Below are 14,573 nucleotides of genomic sequence, written 5' to 3' on the forward strand. Positions count from 1 at the left end.
ATGTTATTTTCAGAGATATTCAAGAATTTTCAAGTTGACCCTTTGAAAATTTTGTAAATTGAGCTTGGCCAAACACTTACTAGTAGTGTCTTGAAAATTATTTTGTCAACTTTGTCTTCTCAAGGAAATTACCACTTAAAGAGATGGTTGGTAAATAAACATCTGTGCCTTTTCTCAGAAATTATTTGCCTGAAACATGTCCAAATTTTAGAGTTTAGTTAATAGTTTATATGTGAACTATCACACATCTGCTATTAAGCAATGATTGTTAAATTACACTACAGTAGCCCTATAAAGACACAAGGCTCTATGCTTATATACAAAGGCACTATTGCACATACTTTGTTGAACATTTTGTCAATTGTATTTACAAAAAAGATACTTTCTTAAGAACATATGTTATTAATATTTGGTGATTTTTAAATCAGAATATTGAAGATTACTTAGTATTGTATTTTAGCCTAGATTAATTAAAATTGAATACCTAAAGATTTCTGAATTGCAGAAAGATTATAAATGCAAGTTAAAAAGACGAACATTTATTTTCTGAGTCTGCAGGAGACATAAGCTGAACACATAGTTTTGTAGTTGCTATCTTGTTAAGCAAATGGGTTGTTCTTAATGTTTAAAATTTTATGTAGTTGTGTCACACTGAACTAGTGCATTATACCTTATGCATTAAATTGTTAAGGTGGCTTTACTGGTCTTTATAAAAAAATGTTAAAAATCTGTTAAATAAATATGAAGAATGGCTTACTTAAAGATCTTACTATTATTTATTATGATGTACTTTTATACTTAACTCAGTTATCACTTGAGGACTTCCCTCCTATATTAGTTAAGTTTCAGTTGCAGAGAACAGAGTTAATTCTCATTAGTTTAGGCAGGAAAAGATTTATTACCAGATATTAAGTGGCTTACAGAATTATCCAGAGGACTGACTCTAAATTGAGCTTTCAAGAACAATTTCCAAGACTATACCACAGAACCAGGCCACCAAGGGAGTTGCTAATTGTTCTGCTGTTAGGAAACTGCTACTTCCTACTCCATGATGAAAAGCCAGCACTACAGCTGCTACTTCCAGAACCACGCTCCACCTGCTATGATTTGTACCAGCAAAATGGATGCCAAGCATCCTGCCTCTCAGCACCCACAAGCTAGTGACTAAATTGCAATAGAACAACCAAACATCTGAACAACCATGTTTACCAGCAGAAATGGCAAAAACTTAGTCTCCACCTTCCTTCTGCCATTTAAGTCTCACGAGTGTGCATCTCATTGGCCTGTAATATCTCCAGAATTTTAGTTGCAAGGGAATCTGGGAAATGTACTCTTAGCTTTTTAGCCCCTGCAGTACAGGAAGGCACACTAAGAGGCTGGAATGGACATCGAGCACTATATTTGCCTTCTCTTGCTGTGTAACAAATTATCACAACACACATTATCTCACCATTTCAATGCGTCAGGCCTCTGGGCTCAGCTTAGCTGGGTCCTCTGCTTAGGATCTCATAAGGCTGCAAAACCAAGGTGTCAGCCAAGCTGGTTCTCATGTAGAGGCTTAACTGGGGAAGAATCCACTTCCAAGCTCACTCAGGCTATTGACAGAAATCATTTCCATATGGTTATAGGTCTGGAGGCCCCAGCTTCTTGTAGGTGGTCTCCTGGAGGCCACCCTCAGCTCCTAGAGGCTTTACTCAGCTCCCAGCAACTGCCCTCAACTTCTTCAGGCTGCCCAACCTTGCCATGTGGGCTGCCCTCAAATGGCCACTTACTTCATCAGTCTAGCAAGGAGAGTTTCTAAAGCAAGTCTGCTAGCAAGGTAGCGTCTTATATAATAAGAACCTCGGGGCAGGACAGGAATAATGACGCCGATGTAGAGAATGGACTTGAGGACACGGGGAGGGGGAAGGGTAAGCTGGGATGAAGTGAGAGAGTGGCATGGACATACATACACTACCAAATGTAAAATAGATAGCTAGTGGGAAGCAGCCGCATAGCACAGGGAGATCAGCTCCGTGCTTTGTGACCACCTAGAGGGGTGGGATAGGGAGGGTGGGAGGGAGCGAGACGCAAGAGGGAAGAGATATGGGAACATATGTATATGTATAGCTGATTCACTTTGTTATAAAGCAGAAACTAACACACCATTGTAAAGCAATTGTACTCCAATAAAGATGTAAAAAAAATAATAATATAGTCTCACAGTAGTGACATATCCCCTTTGCCATATTCTGTTGGTTAAAGGCAAGTCACAGGTCCCATGCACTTTCAAGGGGGGAGGATTACACAGGGCATGAGCATCAGGAGGCAGGGGTTATAGGGGGTGCGTTGTAGAGTCTGTCCACCACAAGCATCTATGTTATTCACCTCTTTTCCCACGCAGCACACCCTTCTTCCCATACTTCTACATAAGAACTAATAGCATCAGTGGTATGCTGCTGCCTGTCATAACATAAATCTCCCTCATACCAACAAAAATGCACTAATCTCTCCTAAGGGAAAATCCAAGTTTCTGTTGGTCACTTGGATCCATCGATGGGTAATGTCCACTCCTCCTAATTCAGTCTCAGTCCCATCTTGATATCCTGTAACATGTGGACTACAAAAAGTTAACTACTATCAACTCACCTTATATAAAATAGTAGAGGAGAAGTAGGGAAATAAATTGATTACTCTATATAATTATGTACCTAAAAGATAAAGGCAGAAACTATGGGTAGCTACTGCAGTCCTCATTTCTGCAACTGGTCATCAGACCATAGTTGTGTTTTATTTATTTAAATTATACAATAAATTAACTACTTTTTGGTGTACAATTCTATGAATTTTTAAGGCAGGTATGTATTCCTGTGACCATCACCACAATTAGAATACAGAGCACAATTAGAATTCCCTCACCCCATAAAACTCCCTCATACGGTCCATCCCTTCATAGTCACCACTCTCTCCCCACCCCTAACAACCACTCATCAGTTTTCTGCCCAACATATAAAAGACCAGATGTTTGCTTTCCCAGAATCCCTGCCCCTTGCAGCCATGTGACCAAGGACTGGTTAATCAGATGCTTCTGCCTGAATCTCTCAATCTATAGCAAAGCAGGAGGAAAAGTGGAGAATACATTCTGGTGGCAGTGGTGGCATCTCCACATCAACACTCTGGTTCCGAAGTAGGACTTAAGGTGCTTGTGGATGCCCAGACTTCATCCCCCCTTTTTTTGAGGGGGGAGCTTCTTAGTGCATCTTTGAGCCCCAACAGCTCAATAAAGTCTTTTTCTGCTTTTGCCAGCCAGAATCTATTTCATTGGCTATCTTAAGTAAGATTGATACATGTGACACCAGGAGCCCTGTAGCACTGAATCCCTCGAGGTCAGGTAAGCAAATTATCCTGGTAGCTACATTCCTGGGCTCCCAATCACTGGCAGAAGGGCATTTTATCCTTAATCTCACATTATACTGCAGCTTCCATTTCTGTCATCAGAACTATACCTTTTCCGCCATCCCAAAAGCACCAAGCAGTAGATTTCCTAGCCTCTAATTCTGTTTGTCTTCCTTTGAGGATAATGTCTTTTCTTTATGGCTGCTTTTAAGATCTTGGTGTTGCCAATGTTCTGCAGTTTCTTACGATTTATCTAGCTTTTAAAAAAGTCGTGTTTGGCATTAATTATTAAATTTTGATTATCAACTATCATTCTCCAAGACCTGCATACCTTTTGCACAGGCCAAACAGGCAAGTTAAATGAGGATGTACTAGAAACCACCTCCCACCGCACATACACACACACATCCTTCAAATCTTTGGTGGGCACTCATCTGTGTGATTTCCCCAGGGATACAGTATTAACAGATACAGTGAATTCTACCTGGCCCTTCCTACCATAAATAGCCCTTATTACACCGGTCAGGGAGCAAAAGTGGTAGGTCTGCCAGTGGCTGGGTATTGCTATTTCAAATATTCATTCATAAACTAAGAACCATATGATGTACTTGCAGATCCACTGGACCCACTGTAGATGGATTCAGGGTAAAATTATATTTCTTAACTCCATGAGCCCTGACTCCAACCAATGGATGACCGTTGTGTTCTAAACTCTCCCGCTGCCCCCAACACTGGTCCTGGATGAATGTGAACTCATAGTCAGTGTCCAAAAGACTGAGAAGTATGAGTGTTTCCAGTTGCCCAGTGCATGGCTACCCTGGTAAATGACCACAGGCCCCTCTGGCTAGAAAGATAAAGGAAATCTAGGAAGAAAATCTACAACACATGCTTATGGTATTGCTGAGTCCTTCCTCAAGGGTACCTGGCTTTCCCTTCCAGGGCCTCTGGGTTCCAGGGCCTCTGGGTGTGTGAACTGACTTATATCTGCAAATAGGTGAGACTCATATCGAGCAGGACCCTGTGGGGCTCCTGGGCACACAAAAGCCTTCCTGTGTCCCCCATTTCTTGATTACAGGAAATAGGCTTCATTCGGCCTCCATGACCTTCCCTGGGTTCCAGGGAGCAGGTTCAAACAGTTGCTAATCAGGGAAGGAAGGGGATGTGGAGACAAGGAAGGAACAGTCAAGAGAAACAATAGTGCAGCCTTGGGGCAGGGTCCTGGTTCCCCCTTGAGGGACATATATTACAATATCTTTGAGCTGTTTTGCAGATACTGAAACCCCAACCTAGTGGGAGAAGTTAATTGTATGCTGCCCACACGCACGTAGACCCCAGACCAGCTGGAACCAGAAGGTTGATGATGCTGACGACCACTTACTTCACCACCAACCAATCAGAAGCATGTCCACGAGCTGATCACGCCCTCTTTGAACCATTACTGTAAAACTTCTCAGTACCCCCTCCAGGTCGGGGGACACACAGTTTGAGGGCATTAGCCCGCTGTGGCCCCCTTTGCCTGGCAAAGCAATAAAGCTATTCTTTTCTGCTTCACCCAAAACTCTGTCCGAGATTTAATTCAGTGTCAGGGTACAGAGGCAGGATTCGGCTTCAAGAGGCCATGAATCTCCATCATAATAACTCAAATTAGATCTTTATTCACCAGAGAGAACTGTTTCGGCTACGCGGATCAAGTAGGAATTAGTAGGTTGCTCATCTATTTCCATCTAAAGTATCTGAAGAACAATTAGCCATTACTAAATTTCTCTGCAGGTCAGAAACATTCAGATTACTTCTCTGACCATGCTTCTGTCATGTTCACCATACTCACCCCATCTCTGGTCATTAAGTGCTGCTGCTTGTTCTTTGCTATTCTAAGATCCCATTATTCTCATTGAAATTAGCAAATTACTTTCAGTGGCAGCATCTCTCATCTCTGGCCTACTCAAGACTACCACGGTAGCATGTTCCAAGAGTGATAAGGCTCCTTTCATGAGTGTATTTTTCAATGTCTTGGGGAAGAGAACATCCCCTAGGTCCTATTGGGGGACACGGTTAGGATGTAGGTGAGTGGATCATATATCATAAATGTATTTCAATGTTTCTATTTCCTTAAGCCTTTGGAGAACTTCCTCTACATTATACCAAGGATATCTGGCATATCAACTTCATTTACTATGGGCTAATTTTCAGCCTTGGCTTCAACCAACCAAGCAAATAGAACCACTGCCAATTGGGCAAGCTAGTAATTGAATCCAGAACCTCTGGTGAGTATTCAGGTGTTGATATATTTGGTCCAATCTAAAATTACATTCCTTCCTCCAAGGTATAGTATCCTTAAAATACATTCCCACACATATCCTCCAAATTTCTGCCATTATAAGTTAGCAAAATTTTGCAATTTCCTCCTTCCAGTTCAGACTTATATTTGTATCCTTGGAGCATACTGTGTTCTAACTCTAGTTATAGGTCTGGAAGCCACGAGAGGTGGTAGGCATGGTACGTGAGGAAAATTGGCATTCCCTCGCAAGTAACCTGAGGGTGTTCAGGTAAGGCAGGACCAGCCTCATCAAACTAGGGATGCTTCTAGGGCAAAGAAGTCTCATTGATGAAGTACTTACAGTCATCTGAATTCACCCAAACATCCTCATTTCTATTCTAGGAGGTCTCATCTAGCCAAACGAATGCCCTTACTTTCCCAAAAGTGACACCTGGAAAGGCTGTGAGTTCAATGTATACTGCAATTCAAAAACCCATAGGATAAGACTCTAATTTTCAGCTATGTGAAGCCGAATCTGGCCTCTGTACCCCGACACTGAATTATTGGAGACAGAGTTTTGGGTAAAGTAGAAAAGAATAGCTTTATTGCTTTGCCAGGCAAAGGGGGCCACAAGGGGCTAATGCCCTCAAAACTGTCTGTCCTGACCTGGAGGGGGTAATGAGAAGTTTTATAGTAATGGTTCAAAGATGGCATGAGCAGCTCGTGGACATTCCTCTGATTGGTTGGTGGTCAGGTAAGTGGGAGTGAGCATCATCAACCTTCTGGTTCCAACCGGTCTGGGGTCTTTGTCAACAAGAGATAAGAGAATACAAACTTACTGTCCTCTGTTTCTTGAGCTGGGAATTTAAATCCTAAGATTGCCATTTTCTTTTTTTAAACCTCTACAGCACAGTTAGAAGTTATCCCACTCCATAGTTCTTGAGTTCATCATTAGTGCCCAAATAATCTGTAGTAGCAGCTACTTGGACCATCAAGCCTTGCGTTCAATAGGCACTTCATTGTAGATGCCCACCAGTGATGATTTGATTGGTTTGCCATTATGTGTCATGAACTACCAGTATCTCATCTTCTAATACTAACAGAATTATCACTGCTTTCAAATCCAATCAGGCTATCTAATCAATTCCAGTTCTGCATTTTATTTTCTTTTTCTTTAAATAAATTTTTATTTATTTATTGGCTGTGTTGGGTCTTTGTTGCTGCACACAGGCTTTCTCTAGTTGCGGCGAGCGGGGGCTACTCTTCGTTACGGTGCGCGGACTTCTCATTGTGGTGGCTTCTCTTGTTGCCGAGCACGGGCTCTAGATGCGTGGGCTTCAGTAGTTGTGGCTCGCAGGCTCTAGGGTGCAGGCGCAGTAGTTGTGGCGCACGGGCCTAGTTGCTCTGCAGCATGTGGGATCTTCCTGGACCAGGGCTCGAACCATTGTCCCCTGCATTGGCAGGCAAATTCTTAACTACTGCGCCACCAGGGAAATCCCCCCATTTTCTTGAAACACTATCGCCTCTGAGCACTCCTGGTACTACATCCTTCATTGGTCATGGTTCAGTTTCAGAGAGCAGAAGCCACTCTAGCTAGTTTAAAGAGGAAGCAATTTATTACAGGGTATCAATAGGTATAGAATTATATTTAGGAGGGCTGAAGAAACAGATGCTATGTTGAGCCTTCAAGAATGACTCTTGGGACTTCCTTGGTGGCACAGTGGTTAAGAATCCTCCTGCCAATGCAGGGGACACGGGTTCGAGCCCTAGTCCGGGAAGATCCCACATGCCGCGGAGTAACTAGGCCCATGCGCCACAACTACTGAGCCTGCGTGCCACAACTACTGAGTCCGCGTGCCACTACTACTGAAGCCAGTGCACCTGGAGCCCGTGCTCCGCAACAAGAGAAGCCATGGCAATGAGAAGCCCGTGCACCACGACAAAGAGTAGCCCCCGCTCGCCGCAACTAGAGAAAACCCGAGTGCAGCAACAAAGACCCAACACAGCCAAAAATAAATAAATAAATTTAAAAAATGATTCTCAAGGCCACATCACAAAACCAAGCCATCAAAGAGTGCTGCTATCTCTCCATACAGTCAAGAAATTTCTGGCTCCAGAGCCATGTCACTATTGCCACAATCTGGAAGCCATGACTACTGCCACCAGCTCCAGAAACATGCCACATATAGTACAACCTGCACCAGCAAAATGGGTGCAACATGCACTGCCTCTTGACTCCCATGTATTTAATGACTGGACCGTGGGACTTCTGCTAACCCTCCTGCAGAATAACTAAACATCTCAACCGCTATGCTTGGCAGCAGAAATGAAGCAAAAGCCGTGTTACACCTTCCAAATCTCATGCCTGTGCATCTGATTAGCTGCACCTAAATCATATTCAGAATCTCAGCTGCAAGGAAATCTGGAAAGTGTGTATTTGTGAGTGTGTGTGTCTTTATATACTTTCTATCAACTGCATGACACACTAGGATGAGGGTAGAATGGAGTTGAATACCAAGCTACCATATCTACCTCATCAAAGATTTGGTATATTTGCCTTGAACCCCAATTCCAAGATCACAGGAAATCCAGAGTTCTTTCTGTGATTTTGTCTCTATTTTCTTCTGTTTCTCTGAATCATTCTCTGCTTCTAAACGCACACAGGCTTTCTGGTGCCTCTAATCAGAACCTGGCCAAAAACTCCACCCTTCTCACTATCTTCTAAAAGAAATCAAAATACAATAAGTAGTACATGATGATTTTTGTATTTTCCCTCAAGATTTGTGAGGTTATAGGAGAGAAAGTCCGTATCAAGGAGCACATAGCCATCTGCCATCTCACTGCTCCTGTCTTTTTCCTCACTTACTCTTGAAGCTGATCCCTCAAGTTCCTGTCCTTCCATGAGTCCACAGTCTTCGTATATGACTCTCCCTGTGATACTTTTAATAATTTTATTTTTATTCCCATTACTCTCCTTTTTTTTTTTTTTTTTTGTGGTACGCGGGCCTCTCACTGTTGTGGCCTCTCCTGTTGCAGAGCATAGGCTCCGGACGCGCAGGCTCAGCGGCCATGGCTCACGGGCCCAGCCGCTCTGCGGCATGTGGGATCTTCCCAGACCGGGGCACAAACCCGTATCCCCTGCATCGGCAGGTGGACTCTCAACCACTGCACCACCAGGGAAGCCCCCCATTACTCTCCTTTAATCTTACTTTTTATGTTTCATTCAGCAAACGTTTTGGTCAGTTGGGATGTCTTCTACCATTTTTACTGTTGCCCTTGTGCCTGCGGTAATTCTTTTATAGACTATTTGTAAGTTTTTCCACTATTTTAGAGCACTTTTTAAAATTTCCAGTATCTTTTTGGAATTTGAATAGCGTGAGTCCTTAAGGTGGTTTCTAGAAAAAGAATTCATTTTGCTAACATGCTGAGTACGTTTGGAATGGCATAATATGTTCATTATACTCATATGTGAAGGCAGCTTAGCTTTGGAGAAATAACATGAATTGAGGATTTTGTAAGCTATTGCCAATGGCAGCTACCAAACGTCACCACCCCCAGCAATTCGAGCAAAGCTACTGCTCCAATATGCACAGTTTTGTACACAGAGCCTCTTGGACAGCTTCCCCAAGTTGATTAGGAAATGGAGTATCCAGGAAAGTTGGGCAGACAGAAAAACGGAAATATTTCCGCTACCTCTAGGAGTGAAGCCACGAGCTTCAGTTCCTCCAGTAATTTACCTGAACTGCTTTTATGCCAGATCTCCAAGGGTTTCTCTCAGAAATGTCTGGGGCTTATGCCTGCATTTTTTTTTTTGCGGTACACGGGCCTCGTACCGTTGTGGCCTTTCCTGTTGCGGAGCACAGGCTCCGGACGTGCAGGCTCAGCGGCCATGGCTCACGGGCCCAGCCACTCGGCGGCATGTGGGATCCTCCCGGACAAGGGCACGAACCCGTGTCCCCTACATTGGCAGGCGGACTCTCAACCACTGTGCCGCCAGGGAAGCCCCTATGCCTGCATTTTGAAAGGCAGATTATTATACTGAAGTTTCTTTCACAGTGCTTATTAAAATGTAACTCTATATAACATTTTACAATTTTCAGACTGACTTCGTCATCTAACTATTCACTCAAACCTCATTTCCAGCAAACCTAAAGAGGTTGATAGGCTAAGGACTGTCCCCATTTTAGAGATGAGGACACTTAGTCAATAGTCCAACATACTACAGAACCTGAACAAGTACCTGAGTCAAGTCTCCTGATTCTGCTGCTCTTTCCTTTCCACAACACTGCCCCTACCTCAGAAACTACTAGCCATTAATAAAATCTGATAAGTTTACAAACAAGGGATTTTTATTGTAAACTTTTCTTACCTATGGAAATTGTCATCAGTTTTCCAAAAGTGCTTGATAATTAAACAAGTTTCCATGGATCAGTTTAAGCAGGGGATATTCTCACTGTTAGCCCAAGGCAAAGCCCCTACTCCCAGGCTCATAATTTCATGACATAGTCCCGTCACTCCTGGGTGTCCATGAAAGAGCTACACACAACTAGAAGCTCAATATGAAACTTGATTTTAAATTGAAGTTGCTCCCCAGGTCCTCAGAGGACCTCAGGGGAAGGTGAGGAAATGGAACAAGTACACCCTCTCTGTCCAGCATAGACATGGGCTGGGACAAGACTCTGGCCCTTGGCAAACCTTCCTAGGTGTTGTGGGTTGAAGGAGGAGATTTCATGGCTGAATCCCACCACTCACCCTGCTTCTCTTCAAGGCTTTCCACTGAGAAAGCACAGAACGATTAAAACAGCAAGCAAAGTGTCATTTATTAATAAAAGCTTGAATCGAGAATTCAGCATACACTAGGTAACCCCTCCTCCCCTCTTTCTCTCTTTCTGTTGTAGGTTTCTCTGCTTTAACAAATGGATTGGAAAACACAACTTAAGCTACTCCTTCTCTGAATCTGAGAAGCTAGGTCTTCAGTACAAATGTGGCCTGTGCCAATCATCCAGAGCAGGTGGACCCAACAATATGGTCACAGATGTATATCACTTTTCACTATGATGACCGTGCTCCCTGGTACCCTAATGATTGATCTCAATCAGATTAGCAGCTCTTATGCAGGAAGATCTAAGAAAGAGGTATACCAAACACCAGAATTGTAGGTGAAAAACTTTGTTCTCTGCCATGGACCAAGACTGAAGTGTGGCGAGAGGGTTAAAAATGTTCCCTTTCCTGGGCTTCCCTGGTGGCGCAGTGGTTGAGAGTCCGCCTGCCGATGCAGGGGACACGGGTTCATGCCCCAGTCCGGGAGGATCCCACATGCCACGGAGCGGCTGGGCCCTTGAGCCATGGCCGCTAAGCCTGCGCGTCCGGAGCCTGTGCTCCGCAACGGGAGAGGCCACAACAGTGGGAGGGCCCCGTGAGGGAACCCAAAAAAAAAAAAAAAAAAAAAAAAAAAAAAAGTTCCCTTTCCCTAATATGAGAGAGAGTACACTTGCTGTTCCACACATGTCTGTTGCGGAGGAGTTGATTTTGATGCTGCCTCCCTCTCAGGTTTCCATGGTAATGACAGAGTGAGGAGCAAGTGACAGCAGAAACAAATTCAGTGCCACTCAGAGATCCAATGCTCCAGGAGGAAGTAACAAGATTCCCCTCATAGCTGAAACAAGCTTGCCAGGGTTTCCAAGTAACATAGGGCCTGAGGAGGAGGTCTTTGGTCTCAATGATCTGTTATCCCAGTAGGGCTTGTGCTGCTGCCAGTGTCTCAGAATGAGAGGAGCCCTGCCTCTGGCACTGACACTCGGGCATGCATTCTCTACCCCCCAGAGTCATGTCAAACGACACCAAGAGCTATTATCATACTGCTTCCCTTAGTGCCTGCACACAGGTGCTGCCATTGGGACCCATGCTGATGACACACATCAACACCCCCCAATCTTTGTACTGACTCAGGGCAGAGTTGCCCTTCTGAGCCCCTGATGGCTCTGTCCAACATGAGATGAGTGGCTAAATCAAGTTGGCTGTGAGTACAGGACAGCAGTTAATTTCTCAGCAGTGCCCACAGCTTGGCTGGGGAGATGTTCATCTCTCCTCAAACCTGTCATCTGACATTTAATTGTATTATTGGCATGTGTTGGAGATGTGGCTATCTTGGGTCACCAGTCCTAGTAACTTGCTGTCATTTCTTTTAGGAAAATAACATAGTTTGACAGTTTATTGGAGATACCCTGGCCTCAGTAGAAGCAGGAAACCTGTTGTCAGAGTGCAGTGATGTGGCTACCAAACAATAAAGCTGTACCCTGGGTTATAGACACGTCCCGTTTAGCCGGAGCTCAAGGCCCTGGACGATTGCAAGGGTTGGTGGAAAAACCCTGGACTCAGCATAAGATTCGGGGGTCCAGTCTTGGTCCCTGTACTGACTTGCCGTGCAACACTGAGCCAATCACTTCTCTTCCCATCATATTCAATTTCCTCGTTGAAAAATGGGAATATCTCATGGGGCGTAGTAAGAGACTCAAATGAGATCATGGAAGCCAAGCTGCTCTGAAGTGCAGAAAGAGCCCAGCATGTGTGTAAAACAAGCTTACTAACATTCACAGGATAGTGAAGGACAAAGATGTACAGTCCAAGGTACTTGAAAGTATCCCTGGAGAAAAGCAAGTGTCTTAGCCCATGTCTCGCCCACAAGCCTTAGGTAAGTGTTGACAGCACTTCCCTCGGCAAGACAGCAGGCTTGGAGGCACCAGGGACCTAGTAGAGCTAGATAGGGGAAGTCAAGAGGAGTCAAAGATGTAATTACTGAAATGACAGCATCTGTCAAAAAAGGAAAATGATTATATATATGCACACATTCGATATATATATACACCACACACAGAGATGTATTATCTCATATCTGTAATGTGCCAAGTACTCTGCTAAGTGTTTTACATGTATTGTCTCATTTAATCCATACAATTACCCTGTTAAATTAGTATTATTATCATCCCTATCTTATAGATGAAGGAACTGAGGCTTACAGACTAATTTGCTATTTTGGCCATCATCATTTAGCTAGAAAAAAACAGTATTTGAAACCCAGGTGTAGTGTGACTCCAGAGCCTGTTCCTATAACCACCGGGCACTAAATTGCTAGCCATAGAAGGTGCGTGGGCCTCCTGATCCCTTGCCCGGTGCTGTCGGTCCAGGCTCAGTTTAGAGCTCAACCACTAGGGGGCGCTGCCTCCCCTGCTGTTAATGGACAGCGGTTGAATTGCTTAGGGACTTGTGGGAGCTGGCCGTTCTCTCCCAGGGATAGAAGACTTCTGGAAGAACCCAGAGCCCGACTCCAGGTTGTTCATGGGTTCTCCCTCAACCCCTTTTCACACTTGGCCCCAAGCCCCAGATGTCCCCAATGATGGGGCTAGAAATGCCTTTGCATGACAGTTTATGTGCTTCTCTTCCATGTAGGCCACAGACCAGGTGAGCAGCCTGCCCTTATGAGACTCTCAAGGGGGATGAGTAGAAAGGTAGCAGGAGCCAGGTGATGAAGAGCCAGCACTCTAGCTACACAGTCCCGGGTCTCCCCCAGCTGCCCCACTTCCTGACCTCTCCAAGCCCCCATTTCCTATCTGTAGGCATGAGGATAGCACGCCCACCCTGCTGGGATTTGATGAGCCTTGCTCGGGATAAAGCATGTGCGGTGCTGAGCTCAGTGCCTGGCGCATCTCTGGAGAGCTGGGCCACTGGTAGTTTCTCCTTCTGGGCCCAGACCCTTCAGCCAGAAGGAAGCTCACCCAGCCAGGGCCCGGTCCACACAGAGGCTGCACAGCGCTGAGGGGTGGGAACAGAAGTCCCTCATCCGCCCCTGGCCTCTGGTAGCCCTGTGCCCCAAAGAGCCCAGGCTGCGTGAGAGGCTGCCACTGCCCAGCAGGAGGCCCCCAAATATCCCTCCCTCGGTGACACCTTTCAGTGGCCCTCAGCTCTTCGTGGCCCAGAATTGTTCCTAATGTCTGAGTCACTTCCTTCCAGCTGGAATTGAAACCTTTTCTTTCCTGCCCTCCCACAAATTTAATCCTTCACCAAGCCCTGTAGATTCCAACTCCTGAAAGCACTGGGGCTCTGGAGTGAGACAGACCTGAGTACTGGTCCTGCTGCTTATCACTGGTGTAACCTGGGCAAATGCTGTAATCTCTCCAATCTTGGCTCAGCCACTGATTCATGGTGCAACCTCGAGCAGATTCCTTTACCTCTCTGGACCTCAGTTTTCTCATCTATAAAATGGGGATAATAATAGTACTTATGTCTCAGGGTTGTTGTAAGGATTAAATGAGGTAATAATGTAAAGTGCCTGGCACTTAGAAGGGGCCATGCTCCTAGTAACCTCTACGCAAACACACAAACCCAGGGACAAAAACCTAACTCTTAGTTTTCTCCTTCATAAAGGGGCATAATAACGGTGTCGCTCTCCGAGGATTGTTGCGATCATAGTGCTGTAGGAGATCATGGGGGTAATGTGAGCAGCAAGTGCCTGGCAGAGGGTGTGGCTACCACTTCCTGAGGACTCGCTCTTTGCCAGGTTTTCTACCTGGGTTTGTGTGCTTGCCTGGAGGTTGCTACAGGACTTGCCAGCTGGGGAGTAAACCCAAAACATAGTAACCAACACCAGGCCCCCGATTGGTCCAATCAGTGAACTCAGGCCACCTAACAACTTTGTTCGGGAGGATTCACCACCATTTTACAGCAGGGGCCTGGGGCGGAGAGGAGACAAACTGCCCACTAGATAACCACACAGGTACAGTCTGCGGGGAGGGGAGAGAGGAGGGGGTTGGTAACAACCACTGGGGTCGGGGAGGCGGCTTTCCTTGCCCAGAGAAAGGGGAGAAAATAGGCAACTCTTTTAATGAGCATGTGCAGCATGTGTGTGTGTGTGTGTGTGTGTGTGTGTGTGTGTGTGTGTGTGTGT

This window comes from Monodon monoceros, unplaced genomic scaffold (assembly GCF_005190385.1).
Source record: "Monodon monoceros isolate NGI ecotype Baffin Bay Population unplaced genomic scaffold, NGI_Narwhal_1 Super_Scaffold_22, whole genome shotgun sequence".
NCBI lineage: Eukaryota > Metazoa > Chordata > Mammalia > Artiodactyla > Monodontidae > Monodon > Monodon monoceros.